Here is an 11,317-nt window from a genome sequence, read left to right on the forward strand (position 1 = left end):
TTTAACCGACTCTGTGAAATATTTAACATTAAAGTTGCTCTGTGAATGTTCTTTGGCCACCCAGTTTCAATTCTTTTTAACTGAACTGAAAAATTGCCTATTTGGTACCATAATCTGCATCAATCTCCTGTTTCCATGGCCATAGTGCTGTTGCCACCCCCTCACGTGTATTTATTATCATCAGGGATTCAGCATGTGCAAGTTTGCTCTCAGGAGAGCCTAAAAAACTCACCCAATAACATCTCTGCTGTCTGTGACATTTGTGGCAGAGTCCCTTGCCCAGACCAGCTGTGTTCACACCCTCCTGTCAGTCACCTTCCTGCTCCTGGTGTGGGTGTCCTGGGACCCAGGCAGAGATGGACACACAGAGGCTGCTCCAAGGCTGGGCGAGGAGCGGGGAGCTTTGGAAGCCAAAGTGAGTTTATTTGCTCCAAAAGAGCCACTGACAGTTAAAAAGCAGATTTGCCTCCAAAGATCAGATTCAGTTTGATATATGACCCGCAGGAAACCTTCCTTAAACCCTGGAAAGGTCCAGCATTCCAGGAGCTGAGCATCCCTCCCCAGAGCAGGCATTTCTGCTGCCCAGCGCCCCTGAAGGAGTTAAATCAGCGCTCGTGGCTGCAGAGTGCGCACAGCTGAGCACGGAGCCATCGCGGGCTGGTCTTTCCCCGGTAGCTGTAGATGTAATTGAGTCAGATGGGCATTCAACTGGGTCAGCAAGGCAAGCTGTTCCCCATCCTGCTACCGGGCAGAGCAGAGCGCGGCTCCCCTGCCGCACGCAGGCAGCTGCTGGAGGCAGCAGAGATTCCCTCAATTCCCTCTGACTCCTGCTGTCAGAGGACTCCTGTCCACAGGGACAATTCCCCTCCACCTCCTTGGCTTTGTCAGAGCCCAGGAGAACACCAGAGAGAGACCTTTGAGCAGGGGACACCCAGGGCACCCTGGCACAGGCTGGCACCCAAGGGCAGAGCACTGGGTGCTCTCCCTGGGCTATGCAGGAGTTTGCCATGAGCTCCCAAAGCACTAATTCCAACCAGAATTACCTTTGGTTTTGGGTTGGCAGGAGTCTGGTGCATCCCTGGGTTTTGCAGTTGCCCCTCAGGGGGGGCTGAGACCTGGCACCAGGACAAGCAAGCAAAACCCGTGGCACTGCCGTGGGTGCAGCCCTGAGATTAATGGGGGGAGTTATTTATGGAGACATGTTTGTAATGGGCCCATGAATCCATGGAAATGCGCTGCTGTGGTGGCGGGTGGGGCTGAAAGCTGCTGCAGCTGAAATGAATGCCCCTTAAATCACACCCAGCACAGCCACCCCGTGCACACTGGGACAAGGACAGCCACGAGGACAGGGACGTGTGGCACGGGGGCACACGGCCAGCTGGGCCAGCAGGGCGTGCCCTGGCCAGGTGTGCTCCCTGCCATCGCTGCTGTGACCGTGGAGAGCTCAGGGTCACCAAGGACTGGGCACAAGGAGGGCTGGGCACAAGGAGGGCTGGGCACAGCCCCATGCTGCTGCTCCACTGCGTGAAGGGTTAAGCACTGTCATGTTTTATTCACCCCACACACCTCTGCTTAAATGCAAAAAGAGAAAAAAAATCTCAACAGGGTGTTGTTCACTCTAAAAACCCTAAGCATGATTTGTGAACTCTCACAGCCTGGGTAATCTCATCAGAGTAATGGGATTATATTTCAAATCACCATGGCCTGTTCATTACACATTTAAACTCCTTTGACAGAGGAAAAGTTAAATAAAATGTGTGCGTCAGCCCTGGTTGACTTTCCCAGTTCTCTTTCTTGATTAGACAAACAGATGCTGAGCTCCAAAATGAAAAAATAATGTGCTCATTTATTCATTTTTCTGACAAGTCACAATAGATTTTTAACTACAAATGAGCCCCCTCCCCAGGTGGGAGTGCGGGGCCTGCGTGTGCCGTAATGGGCTGGGAGCTGGTGGCAGGCCTGGAATGGGGCACAAGTGGTCATTTCCAGGCTGGGAGCGTGGGGACACGGCCACGATTCCCCTGCCACTGCCACTGCCGCCACTGCGGGGCAGATTGCTGCCAGGAGCTGGAATTCCACTCCACAGCCACCACCCGCAGCCTGGCCCAGCCCCAGCACCCACCGAGCCCTGGCACCTCCTCCTGCTCTGCTCACCCAGGCTGGAACACAGCCCAGGGACAGGGATAGGGCTGCTGGGGCTGCCAGGGCCACGGGCCGTGGTGTGGCCATGGGGATGGCCATGGTGTGGGCACAGGAATGGCTGGGAGCGGGTGGCCTGGGGATGGCCATGGTGTGGCCATAGGGACAGCCGTGGTGTGGGCACAGGAATGGCCATGGTGTGGCCATAGGGATGGCCGTGGTGTGGGGATGGCCAGTAGCAAGGAATGGCCATGGTGTGTGCCATGGGGATGGCCGTGGTGTGGTGCCATGTGTGGCAGGGGACACCATGGTGTGGCCTGGGGCGGCTGTGGTGTGGGGCACAGGGATGGGACGCATGGTGTGGCCATGGGGATGGCTGTGGTGTGGGCACAGGGCCATGGTGTGGCCATAGGGACAGCCATGGTGTGGGCACGCTGAGCACCGCCAGGCACGGGCACGTACCTGCTTAGTGCACTGGAGGTCCCAGCTCCTCTCACGATGTCGCTGCTCCCAGTCCGACCCCAGCAGAGCCCCAGGTGTGCCACGGGGATGGGGAGAGTTCCGCCCAGGCCTGGAGGGTCTCGGTGCCCCCGGGTCCTGCGTGGGCCCCACCAGGGCGGCTCAGCCGTTCCCAGGAGCTGCAGATGGAGGAGCAGGCGGGCTGCCGCGGGCTGAGCGGGCTGGGCTGAGCTCCTGCTGGAGAGAGAGGTCTCGTCAGGGAGCACCGGGACTCTATTAGGGAGCTGAAATGCCAGATAATTAGAAATACACCAGCAAACCCCATTATTGTCAGGAGGCTGCAACTGCGTACAGTAATGAAGCAATTATTAATGAGCAACTGCAAGGCTGTCATTAATTTCAGCTTTTCAGGATCACAGACTACGACAAGTTAAATGTTACAGCAGAGCCGGGCTGGGCTGAGGGGGCTGGTCCCCACCCCAGCTGGGCACAGCAGGGTGTTTTGGCACCCCTCAGTCCGGGTGGGACCCTCTCTGTGCCCACGGTGCCAATTCCTGCCCCGTTCGCTCCTCCTTTCCCTTTGCCCCTTTGGGCACCCTGGGCCGTGGCACCCACAGGGATGGGGACTAGAACGGGGACAGGGATGGGGACGGGGATGGGGACAGGGATGGGGACAGAGACAGGGACGGGCACAGGGCAGGGAGGGGCACGGGGCAGGGAGGGGCAGAGGCTGCGGGGCCGCCCCGTCCTGCGGCAGCCCGGGCGCGGGGCCGGTGGCTCCGGGTGCGCTCGGGGCCGGCGCAGGCGGGAGCCGCTCCCGCACCAGCGCAGCCCCGCGCCGCAATCTGTCACGGCGGCTGGGGCTCGCCGGCTCTGCAATATGTACCTCATGTCTGGGCTGTCATCGGACATAATTCCTCCCTGCTGGCATATTGCTGATTTGTGCATAAGTGATGCGTGCAATCCACCTGAGCCGGGAGTCAGGGGTGCCTCGATCCGGGGCTGTCAGGGCAGAGTGTTTTAGTGCCTCCTGCGATTAGCTGGAATTGACAGGCCCTGAGAGCCGGGAATTGCACAACAGGGGAATTAACAGCCAGGGCTGGAGTGGAGTGTGGCACTCGTTTAATCTGCAATTTATCAGTTTGCGGGGCTCCTTGTCGCAGGCAGGAGATTACACTCCAAAAAAGACGACTCTGTTTTTCTGTGGTGCCAGCAGCCAGGGAGGGCAGAGCAGCGCTCGGGGTCAGCGGTGCCATGGGAGGGGATCCCTGCAGCGGGGTGTGGTGGGCACTGTGCCCACGGGATGGGCTCCTGCACAGAGCTTACGGGGCACGGGCAGGTGCCCCCGCCCAGGTGCCAACCCCAGCCCTCACAGGGTCCCCACGGCCTCTGCCCCCCTGGGCACATCACCCACGGGACCCCAGAGGAGGATCCAGGGAGCCACAGTCCTGTCCTGCTGCTCCCGTGGGCCCTCGCAGCGCAGGGATGAACCCCCGGCCCCCACCATGCCACGAGTGCTCCAATTGTGATAATATCATTAGAGGCTGATAATGGTTTCCAGGAACTCTGCAGCCTCCCTGCGAGGTGACAGCCTGTGAAGGCAGCGTGCAGATAATGTATTCTGCGAGGGTACAGCAATGTGACTCCGAGCACATTAAGCTCCTCTAACGCGGGTGACACACACCTTCCTGCCCGCGGGCACTGCCCTCCGGGGCCGCACGGCCCGCGGGCCCTACCCCGCGGGATGCAGGCGCTCCCCCTGCGTGCCCATGATCTCCTTGGCCTTCCTTGGTGTCCTGCTCTGATACCGAAACCTTTATGCAACCTCACGGTATCAAAGATTATCTATAATGAATTAAATACGTTTTCAGCAGCTTCTTTCCACACTTACTGCCACACTTCCACTGCCACTTCAACTTAATTAGGGAGAGTTCGCTAAAGAGATGGGAATAAATGCATCTATAGAAATATATCTATGTATAAATGAAGAAAGCCGCCACCGCAGGTCAGACCAGTCCTTTCAATTTATTGCCCTGGTACATTCATTTGTAAATAGCTTTGCCTTGCTGGTTTCTAAGTGCAAGGCTAATGTTGGAGTGCTTAAATTAATAGTGACGCACACCTTTCATTATTGCTATTAAATTAGGTGCTGGGCTTTGATGGATTCACTTGTTGCTGAACTAAAAGCCTGGTGGATGTGGGTGTGTGTATCCATTTGGTTTTACAGCAAGTTTAGGTCCCAGTGTCGAGGCAGGCAGAGCTGAGCAGCTCCTCCTCAGCACACTCCAATTAGCAGGAGGGTCCCTCCCGCAGGGGAGCCGGGCAGGAGGACCCCACACACACACCAGGGGGTTTGGGCAGCGTTCCAGGACCAGCATCCCTGTCCCTGCACAGGGGAGAGCGAGCTGGGAATGCCAGCATCATACCTGGCACCAAAGGCCCGGGTGGGTCCATGCCATCGTCTGCAGTGGGCACCAGCCCCACACCACACACAGCATCCGCCCACCTGTGCCTGGAGAAACACAGAAACGTGATAATAGCCCCCAAAATCCCTGGAGACTCGGGGGGGTTGACCCATACCCTCAGCCCGGTGCCCTGTGAGCTGTGACTGGCACAGCCCCGGGACATGCGGAGCCCCACGCTGGGGTTCCTGAGGGTCCTGGGGGTCCTGGGGGTCCTGCCCGTGCTGGCCGGGGGCTGTGGGTGCCCCGAGGCCCCGGATCCTGCCCCTGCCGTGACCCCATCTTCCTCACCAGTGCTGCCATTCCTGCCGGGGGCATCGGGACCCTCCTGTCCTGTCCAGGGGCTGGGGGCTCTGTGCTGGGCTGGGGGCTCTGTGCTGGGGGCTCCGTGCTGGGGCTCTGTGCTGGGCTGGGGGCTCAGTGCTGGATGCTCTGTTCTGGGTCCCTGCGCTGCGCCTTTGTTCTGCCGCGCTGTTCCCACTCTTACGGTGCCACCTTGAGGCCGCCGATCGCAGCCTCCGGCGCGGCTCAGGCTGCGCGACCGCTGCCCCGGCCTGTCCCTGTCCCTGTCCCTGTCCCTGCTCCCGTCCCTGTCCCTGCTCCCGTCTGAGGGCCAGTGCCCCCCTCAGCCCTCCCTTGCACTTCGCCGCTCCAGGCCGTGAGGCTGTCTGACGCTGGTGTCAGGCTGTGGGGCTTTGTCCCACAGAAACAGCTCAGGACATTCCTTTGGGATCAAGTCTCTTATTCCTGGAGCAAGCCCCGAAATTCCCTGTGCTGGCCCAGCAGTGTCTGGGGGGTGCTCTGGTGGCATTTTCTGCCTCGTGCTCCAGGGCTGGCCAGGACCAGCCCCGCACACAGAGGGCTGGGGCCCAGGCAGGGCTCCAGACAGGAGCAGCACCATCCTCAGCTCCCCGAGCAGCTGGCAGCACAACCAGGTCACCGCCTAGCCTGAGGGACCAACATCCCCTGCCCCGAGCTGGGCACAGACATCTGCTCAGAGCAGCTTCCCTACGGACACAGGCCAGGGCTGGATGGAGCTGACCCCTGGGCTGGCCCTGCCAGCAGCACTGGGGACACAGGTGCGGAGCTGGTGACCCTGACAGGGCACACTGGTCACTCCCTGTCCCTCTGCCACGGGCAGTGCTGGGCACACAAACTGCCTTGCTCTTGCTCTTTGACATTTTAGGGATAATAAATTCCTAACCACCCCAAATTCCTCCTGGGTGCCCTCTGCAGCAATGCTCCAATATTACAGATAAACCCAGTGCTCCAATATTAATTACAAACTACAAATACTGACCAGCTTACGTGTCCTCCGCCAGCGCTGACAATCATTAACTGGAATATAAAATTTATAATGTTGGGATGCAGAACCTGGTGAGATTAACTGCTCTGCTTTTTAATCAGCTTTATGGGATGATAGAAAGCATTGATCGACAAAGACAAGACACAGCCCATGTTCCTGTGTCTGTAGCTGTTCAACCTTATTAATTTAGATTTACAAAGGGTTGGTTGAGCTGGAGGGGACAGAGCTGGGCATCCCTGTGCTGGATGGAGCAGGGCAGGAGCTGTGGTTCTCCAGGCAGGGGGCTTGCCAGCAGCCTGGCTCACCTGGCTCTGGGCAGGGTCCCCAGAGCTCACCTCGGTGGCACAGGCACCCAAACTGCACCTGGGACCACCCAGCGCCACCGCAGCAGGACCCGCGGGCCGCTCCCGGGCTGAGGGTGCCGGTGCCACCCCAGCACGGGCCTGGCACGGGCAGCGTGTGCCCGCCCGCCCGTACCTGGCCAGCCCGGCCCGGCCCTGCCCTCCTCCTGCCCCGGACCGCCCCCGTGCCCGGCCCAGCCCGGCGCCGGCCGGACAGCTGGTGACCAGATTGGTGCGCCTTGCGCTGTCATCTCGCATTTGCTCGCCTGCCCCCGCCGCAGCCGGGGAGGCTGGGCCGGCGTTTTCAGGTCAGGGGCTGATCCAGAGCAGGAGGGAAATTCCCATTTCCCCACCAAGACTTTAACTGTGAAGTTACCCAGCACCCGGCCCTCCCCTGGCGCGTCCAGCCCCGTGCCCCGCACTCACCCTCCGGTCGCGTCCATCCCGGGAAAGGCTGAGGAGCTGGAACGGCTGCGGGTGGCAGCAACGGGGGCTAACCAGAGCCGGGAGCGTGGCTGGATGGGAAGCTGGGCTTGTAAAAAAATTTGGTTCCATTCCTTGAATTTAAAAGTTTACCTAATAAAAGTAACTGAGGAGCAGTAGTGTGCTTTGGCTTCTGTTCGGCATTTGATTTAATAGCACATGACGTTTTGATTAAAAAATTAGCTGTATATAATATCAATAGAGCTCACATTAGAAGGATTAAGAATTGGCTGACTGACAGGCCTCAAAAAGCAGTTGTCAATGGGGAATCATCATCGGATGATGATGTTCAACATGTTCATCCACGATTTGGAGGTAAATATCAAATCAGTGCTGATAGGATTTGGGATGACAAGGATTAGTGGGAAGGTGGGAACGCTGACAAGGGGGAGCTGATGATGCCCTGCACAAGCAGCATCCCCACGCTGCTGCCAAGGGGAGCTGGGCCCTGCCACCACCAGCGCCACTGCAAAGGGCCCTGAGTGAGCCCTGAGCCCTCCTGAGACACAACACATTGGAGCCAACACCCCCAGGTACCTGGAGCCCTCAGCAGCCCTGACATCCCCTCAGCCGTAGGCTGGGTATCGCATTTCTCGGGAGGTGATGAAGGAGGTGATGAAGGGACATCCGTGGTCTCTGCCAGGGATGATGGCAGCAGAGCCAGGGGCTCCTGCAGGAGCTGCCCTGACACCCAGCACCTGAGGTGACAAAATTTGCTGCCCAGAGACAGAACCTGGCCCTGCTCCTGCCGCCACCTCATCTGCAGCCGCCGTCCCTCCAAGGACCAGGCACCTGCGGGAGGCACAGAACAGGATCCCCAGGAATGGTAAATGCTGCAAAGTGCTGGAGTCAGCACTATCCCTGAATTTTGCTTTCAACATCTGCAGCCCAATAAATCTTTGTCTCCTTCCAGTGAACTGTGCTCTTCTCGGGCTCCAATTTACATCTCCCAGCACGGTCCCCACGGCAGCCCCGGCGGTCCCGCTGCCAGCCCGGGCCGTCACCCCGCGGGGCCGAGGGGACAGCGAGGGACCCGCCTGGGCAGCCCCGGCCCCGCCAGCCCCGCAGCCCCCGGCCCGGTGGCCACCGGCGCCGCTCTGTGCCAAAACCCTTCCGCTCTCCAGACCTTCCCTGGGCTTTTTTTTTGTTTTAATTGTTTTCAAAACAGATTTCATGTGGTCCCAAAATGAGACCATGATTGTAAATTAAAGTGTAATTAGCCTTTACGCTTTTATATTCATTAACTCTTCTCTGTTAATGATGCAGAGGCTGGAGCACAAACCCAGCATTATGAAACCACATCCAGGAAATAAAATAGTGATTTAGATAATGGCCAGAATGTATTGCTGCTTACACATAATTAAACAAATGCTCAATTTACACTTGGAAACATGAATGAATGTTGATTAACCCCAGCCCAACGACTCTGCTGGCGAGGTGGCTGAGCCCAGGGCTGGCAGCGCCGGGCAGGGTGAGCCGGGCAGGGTGGGCAGTGCTGGGCAGTGCCGGGCAGGGTGGGCAGTGCTAGGTAGGGTGGGCAGTACCGGGCAGGGTGGGCAGTGCTGGGCAGTGTCGGGCAGGGTGGGCAGTGGCGGGCAGGGTGGGCAGTGTCGGGCAGTGCTGGGCAGTGCCGGGCAGTGCTGGGCAGGGTGGGCAGTGCTGGGCAGTGCTGGGCAGGGTGGGCAGTACCGGGCAGTGCTGGGCAGGGTGGGCAGTGCCGGGCAGGTGGGCAGTGCCGGGCAGGGTGGGCAGTGTCGGGCAGTGCCGGGCAGGGTGGGCAGTGCTGGGCAGTGCCGGGCAGTGCCGGGCAGTGCTGGGCAGGGTGGGCAGTGCTGGGCAGGGTGGGCAGTGTCGGGCAGTGCCGGGCAGTGCCGGGCAGTGCTGGGCAGGGTGGGCAGTGCTGGGCAGTGCCGGGCAGGGTCGGGCAGTGCTGGGCAGGGTGGGCAGTGCTGGGCAGGGTGGGCAGCGCCCGCTCCCGCACGGCCCCGCCGCCCTCCCGCGCCTGCCCGGCCCAGGTGCAGCAGCGCTGCCCGGCTCCGGCTCTGCAGGCTGCTGCCAAAAGCCGCCCTGGCACACGGGTGACACCGCCACACGGGCAGGGGACGCTGCCATGGCAGTGCCCCCGCTGTGTCCTCACGGGGCAGCGGGGACAGCGGGGCCCGAGCTGGCATCGCCCGAGCCTCGAGGGTCCCCGTGCCGGGGCCGCTCCCGCTCAGGCTTTGTCTCGGTCCCCGCTCCCGCTGCCCTCCAAACGTGCCAGTTTCTATGGAGACACCGCCTGCTCTGCGGGGGGGGAGGAGCCCGAGCCCCCCGAGCAGGGAAACGCTCTGCTCTGCTCTCCGGCAGGGAGGGAGCCGGGGCCGGGCTGGGGCCGGGGCCGGGGCAGCTCGGTCCTGCCCCGCTGCAGGGCCAGCCCCGGGCTCACCGCGGGACCGGGCAGCGCCGGCCGGGAGCCCCGGCAGGGACCGGGGAGCCACCCAGAGCGGGCTCCTGTGCCCCATGGGCCGGAACCGGGCACCAGGCCGGGGCCAGGGGTGCCTCTGGGTCCAGGCTGCAGCCAGCGCCAAGCGGGGCTCTGCGGTGTTTCCTGGTGAGGATGTGGCTGTGCCGCGGGTCACAGGGAATCCCTGTGCAGGCACCGCGGCAGCAGGAGCTGGGCACATCCCCGGGGAGCCCAGCAGAGCCATTCCCCGCCTCAGCCCGGCTCCGGGCTGCCCACGGCAGCGTCCCAGGGCTGCCCCCCCAGCCCCCTCACCTCGCTGTGGCCAGACCTCGGCTCCACGGACCGTTCATGGATCGCTGCCTCAACAGGCCATAATGGCTCCATCTCGGGGTCAATACGGGCGCCTTTGACACATGATAGACAATAATTGCTCTTTCTTAGAGACTTTTTAGTTCATGGATCATTGACCTGATGGGCTGTAACAGCTCCGACAGAGGCTGCACACCCCTGTGCTTAACCACCCTCAGGAGCAGGCAGCTCACGGGGCCACGTGGAGCAGCCTCTCCAAACCCACGCCCCCAGTGCAGGCTGCCAAGGGCTCTGGGGCCACTGGAAGCCCTCCTGGTAGCATGGCCATGGAGGAGAGGCCGTGGCAGGAGGCCCAGGAGCCCAGGAGAAAAGGCCAGCACACCCCAGGATCCCTCGAGTGCCACGGGACAGAACCAGGATGCACAGGACCAGGTCACCTCCCAGGCTCTGCAGGCTGCAGATCCCCACTCTGACAGCAACTTCCAGGTATATGATTTAATGAAAGGCACAATAAGAAGTGAAACAATTAGAATTTCTGCCTCATTATCATGGTAATCTTATCAGTCGGATAATGAGGTATTAATGGAGATTTAATGTGCCTCTCATAACAGAATCCCTTGGAGAAAACACATAAGGAAATTGCTGTAAATCCACTTAATGATGGAAAGGTCCCCAAACACCATATTCCAGAGGATGAAAAATGCTGGATGCAGATGAGAGAGAATCAAGGTCAATAACGCTGCGGGGACCGAGCTCAGGCAGCGCCGGCCCCGCCTGGCACCGGGCGCAAGGCAGCCGAAGAAACCCTCCTGTCTCGCCAGGAGAAATCAGCACTTCCTAAGAAGAAAGACGCCAACCATAAGACTTTTGGACTTGACCACTCTCAGCAAGGCATCAAGCAGCAGCCAGCAGAGGGACAGGCACAGTCCTGCTGCAGGCAGAGCTATTTCTCTCCTCCCAAGCCAGAACAGCCAAGCTGCAGATTCAAAAGAATAACTGAAGAGCTCTGCGTTAAGCAATCAGTGCAGCAGAACTTCCTCTCCCCTTTACTGGATTTTGGTTCTTTTTTGCCAGTGTCCCCTCCCTGTGTGTGTGAGGACGGAGCAGAGCAGCAATGCCCAGAGCAAACCACACAGAGTTAGTGGGAAGTGCTCACACCTGCACGGCCATCCCAGCACAACTGCTGATGGCACTGGAACAAGGCAGAAACATCAAAGCCAGGCGGTTAAACTGCTCTCCTTTTAATCAGTTTTTACAGAATAATACATTAATAATCACGTTAAGAGACAAGATGGGGTTCCTGTATACAAGATTGTGCAAGCTCGTTAATTTAGATTTATAAAGGCTTTACCAAAGAGGAGAGGCAGTACAAAGC

This window comes from Camarhynchus parvulus, chromosome 17 (genome assembly GCF_901933205.1).
Source record: "Camarhynchus parvulus chromosome 17, STF_HiC, whole genome shotgun sequence".
Classification (NCBI taxonomy): domain Eukaryota; kingdom Metazoa; phylum Chordata; class Aves; order Passeriformes; family Thraupidae; genus Camarhynchus; species Camarhynchus parvulus.